The sequence below is a fragment of the Macaca thibetana genome, chromosome 11, assembly GCF_024542745.1.
Source record: "Macaca thibetana thibetana isolate TM-01 chromosome 11, ASM2454274v1, whole genome shotgun sequence".
In the NCBI taxonomy this organism is placed as follows: domain Eukaryota; kingdom Metazoa; phylum Chordata; class Mammalia; order Primates; family Cercopithecidae; genus Macaca; species Macaca thibetana.
This window is the reverse complement of record NC_065588.1, coordinates 110,843,580-110,866,122: the sequence shown is the minus strand read 5'-3', so window position 1 is coordinate 110,866,122 and position 22,543 is coordinate 110,843,580.

Here is a 22,543-nt window from a genome sequence, read left to right as displayed (position 1 = left end):
AGCTCACTGCAGCCCCAAACTCCTGCGCTGAAGAGATCCTCCAGCCTCAGCTTCTCAAGTAGCTGGGACTACAGGCACACACCACTGCACCTGGCTAATTTTTAATTTTTTTATAGAGATAGAGGTCTCACTATGTTGACCAGGCTTGTCTTGACCTCCTGGCTTCTAGCAGTCCTCCTGCCTCAGCCTCCCAAAGTACTGAGATTACAAGCATGAGCCAACACCCCCAGACACAATATCATGCTTAATCTTCCCAATGACCCTATGAATTAGGTGATCCTCTTTCCTTGGTGGGAAGAGAGAAAATTTGAAGAGCTAGATTGACGGTTCAAACTCACATGGTTAATAGATGGATTAAAGTTCCAGAACCAGGCCAGGCATGGTAGCTTACACCTGTAATCCAAGCACTTTGGGAGGCAGAGGTGGGTGGATCACTTGAGTTCAGGAGTTTGAGACCACCCTGGGCAACATAGCAAGACTCTGTCTCTACAAAAAATTTAAAAAAAAAATTAGCTGTGCATGGTGATGTGCACCTGTAGCCCCAGCTACTGGGGAGGCCGAGGTGGGAGGATTGCTTGAGCTCAGGAGGCAGAGATTTCAGTGACCTGTGATCACACCACTGCACTCCAGCCTAAGTGACAGAGTGAGACCCTGTCAAAAAAAAAAAAAAAAAAAAAAAGAAAAAGAAAAAGAAAAAGAAAAGAAACATTATAGAACCATTATTCTGCATCCCTGTATATCACCATAGAACAGAATGCTCTATTTGTTCTTCATAGAAAATGTGAACTGTAATGAGAACCTTTGGCCAGGAAAGAGTTGTTGTGGGAGAAAACACTGTCACTTAAAGGCTAGAATCTGGTCGGGTGCGGTGGCTCACGCCTGTAGTCCCAGTACTTTGGGAGGCCAAGGCAGGCAGATCACTTGAGATCAGGAGTTTGAGCCCAGCTTGGCCAATATGGTGAAACCCTGTCTCTACTAGAAATACAAAGATTAGCCAGGCATGGTGGTGGGCACCTGTAGTCCCAGCTACTCAGGAGGCTAAAGTGGGAGAATTGCTTGAGCCCAGAGGTGGAGGTTGCAGTGAGCAAAGATCGTGCCACCACACTCCAACCTGGACAACAGAGTAAGACTCTGCCTAAAAACACACACACACACACACACACACACACACACACACACACACACATATATATATATATATATATATATATATATATATATATATCCAGAACCTTCTACATGTTGGGCTGTAGGAGCTTCAGGTGGGTTCTTTTGTTTCCTTGGGCCCTCTGTTTTTACCCCTGTGAAACGGGCGCATTGGACCAGTGAAACTCCCAAGGCTCTAGACATCAATGTCACCATAAAAGTCAAGACCATATCATGCCCCCTTCAGTTAGCTTCTTTTTCTAGAAGATTCCTCATGTTTGGCACCAAATCCCTGAATTAGTGTTTAGTTGGCTGAAAGCCATGAGACCGTTGATAAAAAAAAGTGGAAGGCACACATTTATAGTCATGGGACCCCATAACCATCATCTGCCTTTCCTCTGGACTTCAAAACACGCCCAAGCTCCATTTCCTTTCTGTGGCAGGATTCATTTTACGAGCTCAGGAGAGACAACACATGTCCCCCACCCCGTCAGAAATGCCAGGACCCACTTTCTTGTTGAATGGCAGGATCGGCGCCCACAGAAGGGGGGGCGTCCTTGGCAGGAGGTTTAATGAGTTTTCTGTCTCCAGGGTGCTGGACGATTTCGCACCCTCTTTCTCCCAGTCTTGGACCCTGAGCTCTGCCGCCGGGTGGCTGGGGAGAACAATCCACTCTTTCTGGAACTGACATCAGTCCATGGGAGTGGGAAGGAAGTGCCCGAGAATGGGGGCTGGGGGGCAGATCCTGCTGACACCAGGGAGACGACAAAGGCAGGCATTGCAATGTCAGGGCCCTCCAATAAGGGCCTTGTTGTCCTTCCCTTTTCCGAGGGTCAGAAGGGAGCCCTGGCGGGGCGGAAACGGGGTAAGAATGCAGTGCCATTGTCCCTGACGGGGAGGCTCAAGTGGGCCCCCTGTCAGGCCCCAGAGTAGGCTCTTGAAGACCACTTCAGACGGACCCCTGAGTCTTCAGGGATTAATTAAGGGCAAGTGGGAAGAGAGGGCTAGCACACTCCAGCTCTGGGCTCCTGAGGGGTGAGGGCTGAAGGCTTTGACAGAAAATCAAGAAGAATTCACACTGTTTACTTTTCTAAAAAGCATCAAAAACATCATCTCTGTTTTCCAAGGCGCTCCGCCACCCTGCCTTGATAATCCCAAGACACAAGGTATTGCAGCTAAGAGAAAGGCTCAGAACTGATAGAAGGCTGGTATTAGGGACAAATTCAATTTTCTGTCTTTCTTTTTCTTTTTTCTGAGACAGAGTCTCTCTTGCCCAGGCAAGATGATAGCTCACTGAAGCCTCAGTCTCCCGGGCCCAAGCCATCCTCCTGCCCCAGTTTCTTGAGTAGCTGGGACTACAGGTGCATGCCACCATAGCCAGCTAATTGTTAAATTTTTTGTAGAGAGGGGGTCTCACTATGTTGCCCAGGCTGGTCTTGAACTCCTGGCTACAAGTGATCCTCTTGCTTTGGCCTCCCAAAATGCTGGGATTACAGATGTGAGCCACTGCACCTGGCTGACAAATTCGATTTTCTGAACAGAAACATTTCATTTGCTATTCAAGATGGCACCTGTGGATAGCCCTGGTCTGTGTTTTTTAGGGGAATGTAGCAGCCACAAATAGCCCCCCAATCAAAGCCATCAGGAATGGAGGTAATAGAGAGCATACCTTCTTAATGGGGATGAAAATTGACTCTTAGAAAGGGTGGTCCAAAAATTTAATTTTATTTACGTATTTATTTATTTATTTATTTTGAGAAAGAGTTTCTGCTGCCCAGGCTGGAGTGCTGTGGCACGATTTCGGCTCACTGCAACCTCCATCTCCAAGGTTCAAGCGATTCTCCAGCCTCAGCCTCCCAAGTAGCTGGGATTACAGGTGCCCACCGCCATGCCTGGCTAATTTTTGTACTTTTAGTAGAGACAGGGTTTTGCCATGTTGGACAGGCTGGTCTTGAACTCCTGACCTCATGTGATCTGCCTACCTGGGCCTCCCAAAGTGGTGGGATTACAGGCATGAGCCACCGCACCCAGCCAAAAATCTGTCTGTGTATAAAGCACAAATATACATCAAGCGCAGAGACATACGCAGTGTGTCTGTCATATTACAATTTCATGGGGTTGGGCCATTAAGAACATGTAGAAAGGATCCTCAGGAAGTGCAGTAATGAAAAGATTGAGAACACTGGCTGAGAGTGTATAAATTCTGGTGCATTTAAAACCCAGCTTTGCAGCTTTCTAGCTGTGTGTCCTTGAGTTAGTTACTTAACCTCTCTGAACTCCTTGTTTTCCTACGTGACATGTATCTAGCAAGCATTCCATCACTTAGTTATTTTTACTATCAGGAATACATAGAATCAGCTTTCTCACTGTATGTCTTCCAGGATTTGCGTGCAAGATTCACTAAACTGGAATCCTATGTTGTTGCCCCAGGAGCATAATTCTCCAACCTTAACACAATTGTTCGACAACTGGTTCATTCAAGTTTTATGATTAGGTGTGCTGAGTGCAGGAGACTCAGAGATGGGTAGTACAGAGCCTGCCTTTGAGGGCCACAGTCTCCCATTCTGACCCATTACGTTTCCTTTGTGCCTATCAAAAATGAGGTGCAGGAGAGACACCTGAGAACACACGGCTATGTCTGCTTTCAATCAATTTACTACCGTCATCATCAACATGCTCAGAAATCATGCCATGTTCCCATGCATTTAGCCATAGTGAGGATCTACCAGAACGTTCCATTTTACCTTGGGCCCACTATGTTCTGAGTCCTTTGGCCATGTCATCCTGTCAATATCACCACTTTTATTGGGCTTAATCCCTATTTTGCAGATGAGAATGTGGGTTTGGAGAAGTTGTGTGGCATCTCTATGTCCACACAGCTAGTCACGGCAAATGAAATTGGAACCTAGATTCCCCTGATTCTGAATTATGTATCTCTACATAATTTAATTTGCAACAAACGGCCTCCAGTTTATTTATTTATTTGCTGATTTATTTATTTATTTCAGAGACAGGGTCTTGCTGTGTTTCCCAGGCTGGAGTGCAGTGGCACAATCGTAGCTCACTGAAGCCTCACTTGAGCCTGAGCACAAGCAATCTTCCTGCCTCAGCCTCCCAAGTAGCTGGGACTACAGGCGCACATCATCACGCCCAGCTAATTTTTTCTTCTACTTTTTTTTTTTTTTTTTTTTGGCAGAGATGGGGATCTCACTATGTTGCCCAGGCTGGCCTCGAACTCCTGGCCTCAAGCTATTCTCCTATCTTGGCCTCTCAAATTGCTGGGATTACAGGCATGAGCCACTATACCCGGCCCAGCCTCCAATTTAAATAAAATAATGAAAATAATCGACTTTTACTGACTGTAGGGAACTACTGTATTATAGATACTACCTTATGCCAGATACCATACTAAGTGCTAATGGGCATTATAGCAATTAATTATCACAGCAACCCTTTTATTCTCATTCTTCAGATGAAGAAACTGAGACTCGACAAATTAAAGTCATTTGCCTATTCTCACACAACACGGAAGTGGGAAAGATGGAGTTTGAATCCAGGCCCAACACCTCAGTGTGTGTTTCTAATCACTTCACTATGTCCCATCCCTTCATTCACTTTTTTGACACAAGGTCTTGCTCTGTCATCCAGGCTGAAGTGCAGTGGTGAAATCACAGCTTACTGCAACCTCACCTTTCTAGCTCAAGCAATTCTCCCACCTCTCAGCCTCTAAGTAGCTGGGACTACAGGCACACACCCCATCACCTGGCTAATTTTTGTATTTTTTATAGAAATGGAGTTGTGCCATGTCACCCAGGCTGGCGCTGAACTCCTGGTCTCAAGCAATCAGCCTGCCTCGGCCTTCCAAAGTGCTGGGATTGCAGGTGTGAGCCACCGCACCCAGCCCATTCATTTTTTTATTCAAGCAAATCTGTACTGAGAATTTACTGGACTGCGATTGCGGAGGTTTCTCCTGGTGGCTCCTCCTCTGAGGGTTTTCTCTCTTGGTTTCTCATTGCCTCTCTTCCCTTCCCCAAAACTTTAAAATATGGCTGGAGAGTGAAAGTTCGATTGTGGGAATCTGATGGCGTGAAGGTTGGGAACATGCTGCTTCTCTCTCCCTCCGGCGGGCCAGGTCTGGAGTGCATTTGCTAATTCTGTGAACTGGGCCAAAACATTTCACCTCTCTGGGTCTCAGTTTCCTCATCAATTAAAACAGGGATAATAATACCAGCCCCAAAGTGTTGTGCAAGCAAAAGAAAATCATGTGGGCCAAACACTCATGAGAATATTAACATATGAAAGGGTCCTTCCCTGGGAATGGAGATCCACTTCTGTCCACATGGCTGGAAGCTTGGTCAAGGTCAGAGGTAAGAGTGGAGGCGGTGGGCCCGGCTTCCAGACTCTTAGGAGACCCATTTGTCTGCCGTGTTCTGGCTGTCACTCTGTATCCTGAGCCATGGACGAAGAAAAGTCTCACTCTCTGAAGCCAGATTTCACTCACTCATTCATTCATTCATGAACTCAGTCACTCAGTCATCTACTCATTCACTAACTTGGTCATTCACATATTTATTTCTTCTATAATATTTAATAAGCTACTGTTCATTATATGAAATATTTCACAGAGTCTCCTGGTACTTGCAGCCATGAACAAAGACAGTGAAGGTCACTACTCGAGTTCTAGGTCACGGGGACAGGAAGAGTAGAATTCAACTAAAAAATGCACGTGATAAATACAGATTACAGTAAGTGCTACGCAGAAAGTAAAAAATAAACAGGCTGAGAGACAGTGCCAGGGAGGGCCCAGTTTAGACAGAAGGGTCTAAGAAGGGAACCTAAGAGATGACACTGGAGGGGAAATCTAAAAGAAATAGACAACCAGTAGGAAAGCCCAAGTTAGAGGTCTCTGATCCCCTTCCCGATAGCTTTGCTGCTATTGTTGTTAAAATGCCATTAGGACTCATTTTTTAAAAATTGAAAATAAAGGAATTTTTAATTAATGAAATAATATACAAGAGGGTGCTTAGCATGGGTATAGCTTTCTTTTTTTTTTTTTTGAGACAGAGTCTCGCTCTGTGACCCAGGCTAGAGTATAGCGGTGCGATCTCAGCTCACTGCAACCTCCGCCTCCTGGGTTCAAGCTATTCTCCTGCCTCAGCCTCCTGAGTAGCTGGGACTATAGGCACCCACCACCATGCCTGGCTAATTTTTTTGTATGTTTAGTAGAGAAGGGGTTTCACCATATTGGCCAGGCTGGTCTTGAACTCCTGGCCTTGTGATCCACCTGTCATGGCCTCCCAAAGTGCTGGGATTACAGGCATGAGCCACCGTGCATGACTGCATATTTTATTTTTAACAAAAATATTGTTTTGACTGGGCGCGTGGCTCACACCTGTAATCCCAGCACTTTGGGAGGCTGAGGTGGGTGGATCATTTGAAGTCAGGAGTTTGACACCAGCTTGGCCAACATGGTGAAACCCTGCCTCTACTAAAAATACAAAGAAATTAGCTGGGTGTGGTGGTGCATGCCTGTAATCTCAGATACTTGGGAGTCTGAGGCAGGAGAATTTCTTGAACCCAGGTGCTGGAAGTTGCAGTGAGCTGAGATCATGCCACTGTACTCCAGCCTGGGTGACAGAATGAGACTCCGCCTCAATAAATAAATAAATAAATAAATAAATAAAAAAAATATTGTTTTGTAATTGAATTATTTCTTTACAATATTAAGAACATTTTGTTTCTTGTCTGTATCTTCGCTGTTTTATTTTTGAGACAGGGTCCCATTCTGTCACCCACGCTGGAGTGCAGTGGTGTGACCACAACTCACTTCAGCCTCCACCTCCCTGGCTTAAGTGACCTTCCCTCTCAGCCTGCCGAGTAGCTGGGACTACAGGGCTGTGCTATGAAGCCCAACTAATTTTTAAATTTTTTTGTAGAGATGGGGTCTCACTGTGTTGCCCAGGTTTGTCTTGAACTTCTGGGCTCAAGTGATCCTCCTGCGTTGGTCTCCCAAAGTGCTGGGATTACAGGCGTGGGCCACCTGCCCTACTCCTTCACCATTTTAATACTTGCAAAATTTGGCAAAATATGGCACCTTGTGGTTCTACCACCATTCTATAAATAGGTATTTCTATTGTCCATACAAGTAGACATTTCATTTGCTATTTAATAGGCAGTGTTTTTGCTCTTTAAACCCTTGTTCATTCGCCTTAGTCTCCTCCCATGTTATGGATTCCCCCAGATACATTCCAAGAGGGAAAAGAGTAGGAGGCATGTTTGAGGTTTATGATACATTTCACCAAACTGATCTTTACGGATTCATACTAGCACCCACCCTGAAGGATAATATCCAAAGAGGCTTGTCTCCTTTCCTTCCCTTTTTCCTAGTAAAGAGGGTGGGAATGAAGACCTGCCTACTGGATCCCAGGCAGCCTGCTACGGAGGACTTAATTAGGGCTAATGATTTCTTGTCTTTGTGAGGACAGCAAGACGCCACTGGGTCAGGGAACCTCAGCCTGAGAAGGGAGACTCTCTGTAGACGTTGAAATGCAACCGTCTCTTTTTGCAAATGGGTAGGATGGTTTTTCCACAGACTGGGGATGATAGCGCCAGAGCCTTAGAAAAACAAAGGCAGGAGGCCCCTGGGGCCAGCAGCTGCTTCTGGGGTCAGGTCCACCAAAGATCTCCTAATTTATTCATTTACTGCCTCTTGCCTTCAGGAATTTTAAGAGGAGAAAACAAACATTTGTTTGTTCATTCTTCTTGTTGTCTCCAGAGATCTCAAACTACCTCAAGATCTAGTGATCTGAGGAATGAACTCAGTGGAATTCTGCAAACTCCGCCTAAGCAAAAGATGCTTTAGAAGGATGAAGTGGTGAATAAATGGAATTTGGGGGGATAATGGTCTTTGAAAATAAATGTTTTGAAAAATTTGAAATGTATCCAAACATAATGAACCCCTCCCTTCCTATCAAGCAGTTTCAACAATTATTATTATTATTAATTATTATTTTGAGACAGAATCTTGCTCTGACGCCAGCCTGGAGTGCAGTGGCATGATCTCAGCTCACTGCAACCTCCGCCTCCCGGGTTCAAGCAATCCCCCTGCCTCAGCCTCCTGAGTAGCTTGGACTACAGGCACCTGCCACCATGCCCAGCTAATTTTTTGTATTTTAGTAGAGACGGGGTGTCACCATGTTGGCCAGGATGATCTGGATCTCCTGACCTCATGATCCGCCTACCTCGGCCTCCCAAAGTGCTAGGATTACAGGCATGAGCCATGCCAGGCCATTTTTTTTTTTTTTTTTTTTTTTTTTTTTTTTTTTTTTTTTTTTTTGGCAGAGTCTTGCTCTGTCACCCAGGCTGGAGTGCAGTGGCATGATCTCAGCTCACTACAACCTCCACCTTCCAGGTTCAAGCGATTCTCCTACCTCAGCCTCCTGAGTAGCTGGGACCATAGGCATGTGCCACCATGCCTGGCTAATTTTTGTATTTTTAGTAGAGATGGGGTTTTGCCATGTTGGCTAGGCTGGTCTTGAACTCCTGGCCTCAAGTGATCTGCCTGCCTTGGCTTTCCAAAGTGCTGGGATTACAGGCATGAGCCACCATGGCTGGCAAACAATTATGATAATTTTGGACAGAGTCTTTTTTTGTAAGGATCTTGTAGGTCCCAAACATTCTTATTTTGGGGAGACCCCTTACCCACATCTTAAAATGCACCCACATTACATAATAAATACAATTTTATATATTTAAAAGAGCTCAATTGTCGACATAAAGTTTTGTTGTTGTTGTTATTTGAGACAGAGTCTTGCTCTGTCACTGAGGCTGGAGTGCAGTGGTGCTACCAAGGCTCAAGTGATCCTCCTCTTTCAGCCTCCTGAGTAGCTGGGACTACACGCTTGCACCACCATGCTCAGCTAATTGTTTTATTTTTTATTTTTATATTTTGTAGTGACAGGGGTCTTGCTACATTGCCCAGGCTGGTCTTGAACTCCTGAGCTCAAGTGATCCTCCTACCTCGGCCTCCCAAAGTGCTGGGATTACAAGCATGAGCCACTCCACTGGGCTGACGTCAAGTTACATTTTGTCCCCATGTAAGCATTACTTTTAATGTGGCAATCCTCCCTTCCTTGGGTCATCTGAAAAAAAGTGTCTCTGGCACCTGGCAGTTAGACTGGGCCTTGTTGTAGATATGCAAAATGACACCTAGATCAAGACAAAAGATGATTCACTAGTTGAAAACCTTTTAAGACCATGGGGCTTTAGGTCCAGGAGCCTGGAGGAGGAATTGTCAAAGGTTCAACACAAATTTTCCCTACCGATGAAAAAAAAAAAAAATCAAAGAAATGAGGTTTTTTTCCTCTGTTAATTTTGCTATCCCATCTTGAGCACTTCCTCTGTTCCTCAGATTGTGCCAAAGTCCTTGTCATCCACATTTGATAAGGAGGAATGACAATTGTACCACATCACAGTGCTGTTGTGAAGATGAAAGGAGATCCCTCTAGACTGCACAGCGCTGGCGCCGAAAACACACTCAGCCATGCTCACGGTTAATATTCCTCTTCCTGTTGTTTCTGCTGTTTTTATTGCCAAACCGATGTTATTCCTACTACTCATTTTTAGAGGGAAATACAGGCTCAGAGAATTAAAGTAGCTCCCTTAAGATCACACAGCACCTGCCAGAATCTGAATTCAAACTCTTGTCTTATCCACCAGATGATAAGCTCTCCTGTGATCTCTGCAGTCAAAAACCCCTGGGTTCAGAATTTTGTCTCCATTGCTTACAGACAAACCCATCATTTATTCCATCTTCTTTGAGTGTTTGTGTTCTCTTTTGTTAAACCAAGATACCAGTAATATCTACTTACACAGTGACCAGAGGCTTACCATCAGGTTATGTGTGAGAAAATCCCTTGTAATCAGCAACATCTCCCCTGGATGTTAGTTATTTTTCTCGGTCTATTACTATTTTCACAAAGTAAGGCCACTAATAGATTAAAAGGGGGAGTAAACCAAGGAGCAGATAATGTGGGAATGTCAGCAGGTGACATTGCAACATCTCACAATTGTGTCCTCACTACTTGGCCCACTGTGTGTCTCACACATATTAGATGGGGGAGAGAGAGAGAGAGAGAGAGGAGGAGGAGGAAGGGAGGGATGGAGGTAAGGGAAAAAAAAGAGAGAGAGAAAAGAACATAGAAACAAAAAGAAAAAAGGCCAGGCACAGTGGCTCATGCCTGTAACCCCAGGACTTTGGGAGGCCCAGGCAGGCAGATCACCTGAGCTCAGAAGTTTGAGACCAGCCTGGCCAAAATGGCAAAACCCCGTCTCTACTAAAAATGCAAAAATTAGCCGGGTGTGGTGGTGCTATAGTCCCAGCTACTCAGGAGGCTGAGGCAGGAGAACGCTTGAACCTGGGAGGCGGAGGTTGTAGTGAGCTGAGATCGCGCTACTGCACTCCAACGTGGGCAACAGAATGAGACTCCATTACGAAAAAAGATAATAATAAAATAAAATAAAGAGAGGAAGGAAGGAAGAAAGGGAGAGAGAAAAATAAAAAAGAGAGAAAGAAAGGAAATAAAAACAGGAAGAGAGGGAGGGAGGGAAGGAAGGAAGGAAGGAAGAAAGGAAGGAAGGAAGGATGGGAAAGAAGAAAGAAAGAAAGAAAGAAAGAAAGAAAGAAAGAAAGAAAGAAAGAAAGAAAGAAAGAAAAAAGAAAGAAAGAAAGAAAAAGAAAGAAAGAAAGAAGGAAGGAAGGAAGGAAGGAAGGAAGGAAGGAAGGAAGGAAGGAAGGAAGGAAGGAAGGGAAAGAAAGAGAAGGAAAGAAAGAAAGAGAGAGAAGGAAGGAAGGAAAGAAAGAAAGGGAAAGAAAGAAAGAAGAAAGGAAGAGAGAAAGAAAAGAAAGAGAGAAGGAAAGAAAGAGAGAAGGAAAGACAGAGAGAGAGAGAGAGACATTCTTAAATGAAAGCATGGGTTCCTATCCTGTGGGCCCCAGGGATCAATGGATGGGATTTAGGAGGGGAGTAGGTCTAGGAATTCTGGAGAATGGGAGGCCACCTACCTATTGGGTGTATGTATTTTCCTGGGAGGAGAATAACAGGTCTTCCTATCAATCAAACCCAATAAACTGCTCTTATACATTTATATATAAATATGTTTTATTTCTTGCAAAGACAATTTCATAACAGAAACTAACAACATGTAGACCAGGCACAATTCCACCAATAATTTGGGGTTCCCTTTTCCACTTTCTCTTCCTGTCCTTGTATTCAGGAATTTAAATAGAACCATTGTCCTAAAGTAGATAATATTTTGAAATTCACTTATTATTATTATTATTATTATTGAGACAGAGTCTCATTCTGTCACCCAGGCTGGAGTGCAGTGGCACGATCTTGGCTCACTGCAACCTCCACCTCTTGGATTCAAGTGATTCTCCTGCCTCAGCCTCCCAAGTAGCTGGGATTACAGATGAGTGCCACCATGCCAGCTATTTTTGGTAGAGACGGGGTTTTGCCATGTTGGCCAGGCTGGTCTCGAACTCCCGACCCCAAGTGATCCACCTGCCTCAGCCTCCCAGAGTGCTGGGAATAGAGGCGTGAGCCACTGCACCCACCCTCACTTATAATTTATTCTTATTACTCAATATAATGCATTCTCCATGTTGCTTGATAGATTTTACATTCATCATTTTAATCATTAAATAATAGTTCACTCCCTTACATAAGAACCCATTTAATACACGGTGGTTGTGAGATTTCAGTTAATGTAACAAATGAAGTTAGAATACCGTTTGGCACATAGTAAGCGTCATAAATATTGATGTTATTTCCATTTTATCCCCAAACCAGTTTATGAGGTTGCCATTATAATGACACCCATTTTATAGATGAGAAAACGAAGGTACAGCAAAGTTAGTTAGCTTGTCTTAGGTCACACAGCTAGTTAAGGAAGGAAGCCCAAGAAATTGGTGAATTAACAGTTTCTGAATTCCTGCATCTTCCAGCTGGCCCACTGCCCACCTTAGGGTAGTGCTACTTACAGTACAAAGAACCAAGTCTTTGATGTGCTAATCCCATTTGTTTGTATGGAGATCAGAGGAGGACACCCGGATTTATTTATGCAGTTCCTGACTCCAAAAGCCCCTATCAGGCCTCCTGAGATTAGCTAGATTAGCTATTTAAATTGTGTTGTTTGATTCTTGCTCCCCAAAGTCAAGACTTTCCTGCTCGCCCTGATTTTATAACCCCAGGCAATACATGTAACCTTTCAGCTCTCAGTTTCTTCCTTTTTTTTTTTTTTTTTTTTTTTTTTTTTGAGACGGAGTCTCACTGTGTCACCCAGGCTGGAGAGCAGTGGTGAGATCTCGGCTCACTGCAAGCTCCGCTTCCCAGGTTCATGCCATTCTCCTGCCTCAGCCTCCCGAGTAGCTGGGACTACAGGCGCCCGCCATCACGCCTGGCTAATTATTTCTATTTTTAGTAGAGACGGGGTTTCACCGTGTTAGCCAGGACAGTCTCGATCTCCTGACCTCGTGATCCACCCGCCTCGGCTTCCCAAAGTGCTGGGATTACAGGCGTGAGCCACCGCACCAGCAGCTCTGAGTTTCTTTATCTCTAAGATGGGTACTCTATTCCCAGAGGAGTTGCAGGGACACTCACTGGATAAAATGTAGGCCAACCCTGGATGTCTCCTCTTCCTTTCAAGTCCAAATTCATCTCCTAGAAACTCCATTTCGGCCTGGCACGGTGGCTCAGGCCTGTAATCCCAGCATTGGGAGGTCAAGGCGGGCGGATCACGAGGTCAGGAGATCGAGACCGTCCTGGCTGACATGGTGAAACCCCGTCTCTACTAAAATGCAGGAAAACAAAAAAACTCGCCAGACATGGTGGCGGTGCCTGTAGTCCCAGCTTCTCAGGAGGCTGAGGCAGGAGAATCGCTTGAACCTGGGAAGTGGAGCTTGCAGTGAGCCGAGATCGCGCCACTGCACTCCAGCCTGGTGACAGAGCGAGATTCCGTCTCAAAATAAAAAAAAAGAAACACACACACAAAACAAAGAACAAACAAACAAACACAAAAACTAACCCAAAACTCAAAACTCCATTCCAATTTCCTTTTCTTTTTCTCCCCTCTTCTACTTAGTAACCTATAATGGCCACCCACAATCTCCAACTGGGAGTCCACTTTCCTCACCTCTAAAATGAGATTACAGTCAGAAGTTTCGATGAGGATGAAGTGAAAAATATATTTAAAGCTCAGTGTGTTGCACATAGGTTTTTTTTTGTTGTTTGTTTGTGTGTTTTTTGAGACGACGTCTCTTTAGCCCAGGCAGGAGTGCAGTGGCATGGTCTCGGCTCACTGAGTCCTCCGCCTCTGGGGTTCAGGCGATTCTCCTGCCTCAGCCTCCAGAGTAGCTGGGACTACAGGTGTGCGCCACCATGCCCGGCTCATTTTTGTGTTTTTAGTAGAGACGGGGTTTCACCATGTTGGCCTGGCTTGTCTTGAACTCCTGACCCCTTGGCCTCCTAAAGTGCTGGGATCACAGGCGTGAGCTACCGCACCCAGCCAAGTTGCACATAGTTTCTACACAAAATGAAGGTATTATGACTCTTCATTTGTTGTTGCTGTTAGAGAATAAGTGACACGTCCAACTAGTTAGAGAGCTAGCATTACCTCGATCAGCCTGGTAAGATTTGCAGGCCTACAACTCTTTCTACCCTTTGCCAATTTCTTTTCTTTCTTTCTTTCTTTCTTTCTTTCTTTCTTTCTTTCTTTCTTTCTTTCTTTCTTTCTCTTTCTTTCTTTCTTTCTTTTTTTTTTCTTTCTTTCTTTCTTTCTTTCTTTCTTTCTTTCTTTCTTTCTTCCTTCCTTCCTTCTCCTTCCTTCCTTCCTTCTCCTTCCTTCCTTCCTTCCTTCCTTCCTTCCTTCCTTCCTTCCTTCCTTCCTTCCTTCCTTCCTTCCTTCCCTCCCTCCCTCCTCTCTCTCTCTCTCTCTCTCTCTTTCTCTTGCTTGCTTGCTTGTTTTCTCTGAGATGGAGTCTTGCTCTGTCACCCAGGCTGGAGTGTAATAGCATGATCTCGGCTCACTGCAACCTCCACCTCCCAGGTTCAAGCGATTCTCCTGCCTCAGCCTCCCGATTAGCTGGGATTACAGGCAACTGCCACCACACCTGGCTAACTTTTTTGTATTTTTAGTAGAGACAGAGTTTCACCATGTTGGTCAGGCTGGTCTTGAACTCCTGACCTCAGGTAATCTACCTACTTCAGCCTCCCAAAGTGCTTGGATTACAGGTGTGAGCCACCGCACCTGGTCTCCCTTTGCCAATTTCTAAAACACTTCTGACCCACCCAACAACGATTACATCCAGTTTCATTTAGGATTGGGAAGAACTTTCTCTTTAAAGAAGAAAAAAGGGAAGATAATTGAACAGTCAAATACTCGAGTGGCCACAAGATGGCTCTCCCGGGAGGCCCGGCTTGGATTAACCCCCAGCGTTGATTCCTCAACACCGTTCCCTCCCTGAAAGACAGCGTCCTGTATGGGATGCCAGACCCCCTTGGACTCTCATGGCTCCAGCCCTCAGAACTGTGAGCCCCTTGGAAAATGACCCGAGTCCGCCTTTTCTTCTGGTCCCTCTTGATTTCTTTCTGGACACACATTTTTGTGGGTGCTGCCACTTGCTATCTGGCTTGGTTGCCCTCTGGGTTTTCAGTGTATGCATATGAACAGAGGACGCCAGATAGCTAATCTTACCTCTGACCAACCCTCTCAAAGGCACAATCAAGATAGAACCCAGGACTCATCTTGCATTGCAAACCTCAAAAGCCGGTTGAGCTGAGCTAGTGAAGACACGCCTCAGCCGTCTCTATTTTGGGTGTTTCCTGCATTCCAGCCGATAAGGAGACACCTCTGAGGAGCCTGAACTGCCTGCCCAGAAGGCAGAGTGGGTGAAAGTTTTAAGACAGTCTGGGCACACTCAGGGTGCAACAGTGAACACCTCTCACACAGCACTCAGCATTTTCCAGAACGGTCTTGCTTCCTCTGTCTCTCTTGACTTTCACAGCAGCCTGCCAGGGCTGACAGGCAATGGGCCCTTTTGTCTTTTTGTTTGTTTCTTTCATTTTATGGAGAATGAGGTCTTACTATGTTGCCGAAGCAGGACTTGAACTCCTGGCCTAAAGCTATCCTCCTGCACCTGCCTCCGTAAGTGCTGGGATTACAGGTGTGAGCCACTGTACCTGGCAATTGGCCCTTTACTTTTTTTTTTTTTTTTTTGTAGAGACAGAGTCACTATGTTGCCCAGGCTGGTCTCAAACTCCTGGGCTCAAGCAATCCTCCCACCTTGGCCTCCCAAAGTGCTGGGATTACAGGCATGAGCTACTGAGCCAGGCAATGGGCCCTCTTGAATAGAGGGAGATGCTGACGTTCAGAAAGATTAAGGAATATGCCTAAGGGCACCAAGGTCACAAACCCTAGAACTTCTCACAAGCTGATGAGTTCCAACTCCTGGTCCCCAGTCCTCTGAGTGACCCCTCCTCTTCAACTGTCCTATATTTAAAATCTGCTAGAAACCAGGACTTTCAGGAAAGACCTGTTCACCTTTTGCTGGTTCTGAAGTAAACAGGTCTCAAGCTGTTCTTGGATGACAGTGAATTCAGGGACTGCACTGTTTTCACTAGGCCTCACAGGCATTGGTACGTCCCCAGAGATTCTGGGGAGATTGGGGAGGCTGGAAGGATGAGGTCCTGGTAATTCATGTGCATTGATAGTTGGCTTGCATTGGACAGATGCAAGTTCCGGATCACCTAGAAGTAGTTTATTTTGGAAATGTGGATGCCCACTTCTGTATCCCTGTACACTACCACGTGCGCACCCACCAGGAACGCCTAGATTTTTTTCTTAAAGTGCAATGCAGTCAGTTTCACCATGACCAAATCTTGATTGGATACGCCATGAATTCAGCACCCAGGGAAGAAAATCCACAGAGGTATAACTCCATGTTTTTCTTGGAAATAAATTTGGAGTAACCATAAAAGTTTCTCTGTCTGTGTGTGATTGTGTGTGAGAGTGTGTGTGTGTGTGTGTGAGAGAGAGAGAGAGAGAGAGAGAGGAAAGAGAGAAAGAAAAAAAGAGAAAAGAAAGAAAGAAAGAAAGAAGAAAGAAAAGAAAGAAAGAAAGAAAGAAAGAAAGAAAGAAAGAAAGAAAGAAAGAAAGAAAGAAAGAAAGAAAGAAAGAAAGAAAGAAAGAAAGAAAGAAAGAAAGGGAGGGAGGGAGGGAGGGAGGGAGGGAGGGAAGGAAGGAAGGAAGGAAGGAGGGAGGAGGGAGGAAGGGAAGGAAGGAAGGAGGGAAGGAGGGAGGAAGGGAAGGAAGGAAGGAAGGAAGGAGGGAGGGAGGGAGGGAGGGAGGGAAGGAAGGAAGGAAGGAAAGAAGGAAGGAAGAAAGGAAAGAGGGAGGGAGGGAAGGAAGTAAGGAAGGAAGGAAGGAGGGAGGGAGGGAGGGAGGGAAGGAAGGAAGGAAGGAAGGAAGGAGGAGGGAGGGAGGGAGGGAGGGAGGGAGGGAGGGAGGGAGGGAGGGAAGGAAGGAAGGAAGGAAGGAAGGAAGGAAGGAAGGAAGGAAGGAAGGAAGGAAGGAAGGAAGGAAGGAAAGGAATGAAGGCAGGCAGAGGCAGAGAGAGTCTGAATTATTCCAGGACTGATTTCTTTAGCTGTGGCTAAATGATTTTTTGTTAAGTAAGACTCTTTAGAGATTACTTAATTTTTGACATATATATATATATATATACACACACACACACACACACACACACACACACACACACACACATTTTTTGAGACGGAGTCTCATTCCGTTGCCCAGGCTGGAGTGCAGTGGCACAATCTAAGCTGACTGCAACCTCTGCCTCCTGGGTTCAAGTCATTCTCCTGCTTCAGCCTCCTGTGTAGCTGGGATTACAGGTGTGTTCCACCACACCCTGATAATTTTTGTATTTTTAGTAGAGACGGGGCTTCACCATGTTGGCCAGGCTGGTCTCGAACTCCTGACCTCAAATGATATGCCCACCTTGGCCTCCCAAAGTGTTGGGATTACAGACATGAGCCATCATGCCTAGCTTGTTTTATATTTTAGTTGTCTTGTATTTGGCTAATTTTTGTATTTTTTTAGGGATGGAGTTTTGCCATGTTGCCCAGGCTCCTCTTGAACTCCTGGACTCAAGCCATCCACCTGCCTTGGCCTCTCAAAATGCTGGGACTATAGGCATCAGCCACTGCACCCAGCCTCACTTCCACTTTTTTTTTTTTTTTTTCCAGACAGAGTCTCACTCTGTCACCCAGGCTGGAGTGCAGTGGTGTGATCTCGGATCACTGCAACCTCCGCCTCCCAGGTTCACGCCATTCTCCTGCCCCAGCCTCCTGAGTAGCTGGGACTACAGGTGCCCGCCACCACGCCCGGCTAATTTTTTGTATTTTTAGTAGAGACAGGGTCTCACTATGTTAGCCAGGATGGTCTCGATCCACTCGCCTCGGCCTCCCAAAGTGCTGGGATTACAGGCATGAGCCACTGCACCAGGCTTTTTTTTTTTTTTTTTTTTTTTTAACTCCCTTATATTGATCCAGAGCCTACTATGTGCCAGGTACTATGTAAGTGCTTCTTCATTTAATTTATTCTTCTCACAAACTGATGAGGTAGGTAATATAATTATATCTCCCCATTGTACAGGAGAGGAAACTGAGACTTAGAGACGTGGAGAGATTTTTCCAAGATGCTTTAGTTGATCTGAGCCTCATTCCAGGAATGTGACTTCCAGAGTTCCCTATCACCTCCTAACTTACCCATCTAGGCCAAGGTTTCTCAGTGTGGCCATTATTGGCATTTTGTACCAGATAATTCTGCATGGTAGGGTGCTGTCCTGTGTAGAATGTTTAGCAGCATCCTTGGTCTCTACCAGTAGGTACATGCCAACAGTAGCATCGCCCTCATTTGTGACAACAAAAAATATCTCCAGACGACGCCAGGTGTCTGCTGGGGACAAAATCCTCCTCCTAAAAACATGAGAACCACTGTTCTTTGCTAATTTCTCATTCCTAAAATGCAGGGTAGGACCCAAATATACTTTGCCAGAATGTAGGAATAATTGATTGATTCTTTTTTTTTTTTTTTTTTTTTTTGAGATGGACTCTCCATCTGTCACCCAGGCTGGAGTGCATGATCTCAGCTCATTGCAAACTCCGCCTCCCGGGTTCAAGAGATTCTCATGCCTCAGGCTCCCGAGTAACTGGGACTACAGGCGCGCCACCACTTCCAGCTAATTTTTATGTTTTTAGTAGAGACAGGGTTTCACCATGTTGGCCAGGCTGGTCTCGAACTCCTGACCTCAGGTGATCCTCTCACCTCGGCCTCCCAAAGTGCTGGGATTACAGGTGGAGCCACTGCACCTGGCCAATTTATTGATTCTGGAGTTGGTTTATGTTTTTCTCTTTCATTCCTGCAAAAACTGTATTCACCTTTCGCCTTCTCCAGAAACTTGGATCCACTAATGGGTTCCCTCCTCTCTATGATATGGCAAAGCATGTTAGTTTTACTGTATCCTTTCCATCTCTCTGGGTTTCAGGTCATTTTGTGGCCCTGGCTAAACGCTCCCTGCTGTGACTAGACTGGGAGAAGGCCCTGAAGGTAAAGTCTTTGTTTTTGAGGGCTGAGCGCTGTGGCTTATGTCAGTAATCCCACCACTCTGGGAGGCTGAGGTGGGCAGATCACTTGAGGTCAGGAGTTCGAGACCAGCCTGGCCAACATAGCAAAAACCCTTCTCCAGTAAAAATACAAAAATTAACCAGGCACGGTGGTGCACGCCTGTAATTCCAGGTACTAGGGAGGCTTGAGGCACAAGAATCACTTGAACCTGGCAGGCAGAGGTTGCAGTGAGCTGACACCATGACACTGCACACCAGCCTGGGTGACAGAACGAGACTCCATCTGAAAAAGAAAAAAAAAAAACCTTTGTCTTTGTGATCGTTTTTATCCATCTTTGATCCCAAAGCAAACCCCAGGGCCTGGCACAGAAGAGGTGTAAATATCTGTTTGGCAAATGGTAAACAAGGTATAGGTAAACAAGGTATAGCCAGAGAAGACATTTAGGCAGAGGGATTAGAAGTGAGTTTTCTTGGCCAGGAGCGGTGGCTCATGCCTGTAATCCCAGCACTTTGGGAAGCCAAGGCGGGTGGATCACCTGAGGTCAGGAGTTTGAGATCAGCCTGGCCAACATGGCAAAACCCCGTCTCTACTAAAAAAAAAAAAAAAAAAAAATTAGCCAGGCCTGGTGGTGCATGCCTGTAGTCCCAGCTACCCAGGAGGCTGAGGCAGGAGAATCGCTGGAACCCGGGAGGTAGAGGCTGAGCCTAGATCCCACCACTGCACTCCAGCCTGGGCAACAGAGCAAGACTCCATCTAAAAAAAAAAAAAAAAGGGCCGGGCGCAGTGGCTCACGCCTGTAATCCCAGCACTTTGGAAGGCCGAGGCGGGGGGATCACGAGGTCAGATCGAGACCATCCTGGCTAACACGGTGAAACCCTGTCTTTACTAAAAATACAAAAAATTAGCTGGGTGTGGTGGCGGGCGCCTGTAGTCCCAGCTACTCGGAGGCTGAGGTGGGAGAATGGCGTGAACCCGGGAGGCGGAGCTTGCAGTGAGCCACGATCGCGCCACTGCACTCCAGCCTGGGCAACAAAGCGAGACTCCGTCTCAAAAAAAAAAAAAAAAAAAAAAGTGAGTTTTCTCTTTCACCTACATGTATTTCATGTATTTGTGTGTTCTTTGAATTGGAAATTAAAAAAAAAAAAACAGTAAGAATGAGCTACTTTTATATCATACAAAGTACGTAATAGTCAGTAAGCTGAATTCACAGTATGCTTCCAAATGAATTTTTAAAAAAATCTACACAAAGACATACAGCGAAGTGTCAACAGGGATTGCCCCTGGGTAGGGTTAATTTTTCCTTTATGCCTCTCAAGTGTTCCCAGGCAATACATGAGTGGTGCCTGTACCTGCTCTGGAATGGGGGAAACCCAGCATCACACCCTGGTTCCATTGCTCACTAGCTGTGTGACGTGGGGCAGGGTCTTGCTTTGTCACTCAGGCTGGAGCACAATGGCATGAACATGGCTCACTGCAGCTTTGAACTCCCAGGCTCAAGCAATCCTCCTGCCTCAGCCACCAAGTAGCTGGAACCACAGGCACATGCCACCATGCCTGGCTAATTGTTGTATGTTTTGTAGAGATGGGATCTTGTCATGTTGCCCTGGCTGGTCTCAAACTCCTGAGCTCAAGTGATTCACCGACCTAGGCCTCCCAAAGTGCTGGGAGTACAGGAGAGAGCCACCATGCCCGGCCTAGAAAGGTCATCTTCTAAGCTTCGATTTGTTCATCTGTAAAATGAGATGAGAAAAGCAGGGACCTCCTCTGAAGGATTTGGAATGATTAAAAGAGATAAGGGATGCAAAACAGAGTGCTTAATAGGGGTTTGATTAATGCCAATAATTCACATACTGTTTTTATCAAACAGGCATTCTTTTTCTTTTTAACACAAAAATCAGATCAAAACTAATAAATGTGATTAAAAACAAAAAACAAAAACCTCTGGGTGAGAGGGTTATCAGGACATCTCTTCCCCCTTAGCCCCATGCACAGTCTTGAGGAGCAAGGACAACTGGGTCACGGAGTGCCCCGGGGAGGGCCCTGAGACGCCCAGTGGCCAATTGAGAGGAGCCTGTGTGGCTCTGAGCTCGGAGCAGACTCAAATCAACATGGAAGTTTCGTGATAACATACCTGCACTCCCAGAAGAAAACAACACTGCAGAGAAGCCCCACATTGTCAAAAATGTCGAACGAAGTGTTCATTCTTTGTCTTTGAGGTTGATTTAATGATATTTAGTTTTCCTAATTATTCAGCCAAAGTAGATGAGGAATCTGTTGTTCCCCTTAGTGTCCCCAGAAGCAGCCAGGGGCTGGACACTGACCGCCGTGGAGACAAATATCATAGCTCCTATTATTCAAGTGCTAATGGCCCTGTTTAACCATCACAGCAACCCCACAGAGATTTGTGCTAGTTTGCCTAGTTTACAGGTGAGAAAATTGAGGCCGAATGTGATCTTAATTTACCTATATTCAGGACACCTTCAGGATAATTAGATCTAGCCTGGCCTGGTGTCCTTTAGAAACTTGCTGCTACTCAAAGTATGGTCTGTGGACCAGCAGCAGAGCCCCAGAGTCCGTAAATATGTAGCATCTCAACCTGTTCTAGCTACTGAATCAGAATTATGTTCAAGGCTGGTTTTGTTTGCTGTTTTCTGTGTCCTCTGTTTACTCTCATGGCCTTAAACCAGGCCACTATCAGCTCTCATCTGAATCACCCTCGACAGCCTTTAACTGCTCCCTCCTGCTCCTTCTCAACCAATCTGGAACCAATCTTCCTCTATCTCTTTCAATGGCTCCCTATTGACTTTGCATTAACTTCCTAACATAGCTTTTAGGGTCCTTCCCATTCTGGATCCTGCCTTCTCAGCCTTCATCTCACATCTCACTCTCTCATTACAGCCCATGCTGCATGGTCCAGGCTCACCCAATGCCCTTCCTGGCGTGCAACCCCACCTCTGGAACTTTGTCTGTCCTCATCACCTGGAAGATGCTTCATTTTTTCTCTATCCCTGGATTGATCTTACTTGTTCCCCTGTTCTCACTGGAGCACTTCTTCTTTGACCAAGTACATTCCAGCCCCTTGAGCTTGTTCCATCCCATAGGAGTTATCACGTCTGCCTGCTGATTTATCTCCCTTTCAGATTTTAAGCCCTTCAGGGACAAAAGTTGTCTTACTCATCAATGCAGCCTCAACACTTAGCATGAGATCTTGCATGTAGTGCATTCCCCCTGCATTTTTTAAAATTTTATTTATTATTATTTTTTGAGACGGAATTTTTGCTCCGTTGCCCAGGCTGGAATGCAATGGCACAATCTTGGTTCACTACAACCTCTGCTTCCTGGGTTCAAGCAATTCTCCTGCTTCAGCCTCCTGAGTAGCTGGGATTAAAGGCACCTGCCGCCATGCCTGGCTAAGTTTTTGTATTTTTAGTGGAGACGAGGTTTCACCATGTTGGCCAGGCTGGTCTGGAACCCCTGACCTCAAGTGATCCACCCACTTCAGCCTCCCAAAGTGTTAGGATTACAGGCGTGAGCCCCCACACCCGGCCTGGTGCATTCTCAATAATGGCCCTCAGTGTCCACTATCTGGTTGCTTCTGGGTACGCCAAGGAAAACAACAGATTCCTTGTCAGCCCGAGCCGAATAATTAGGAAAACTAAATATCATCAAATCAACCCCAAAGACAAGAAACGAGAAATTCATTTGA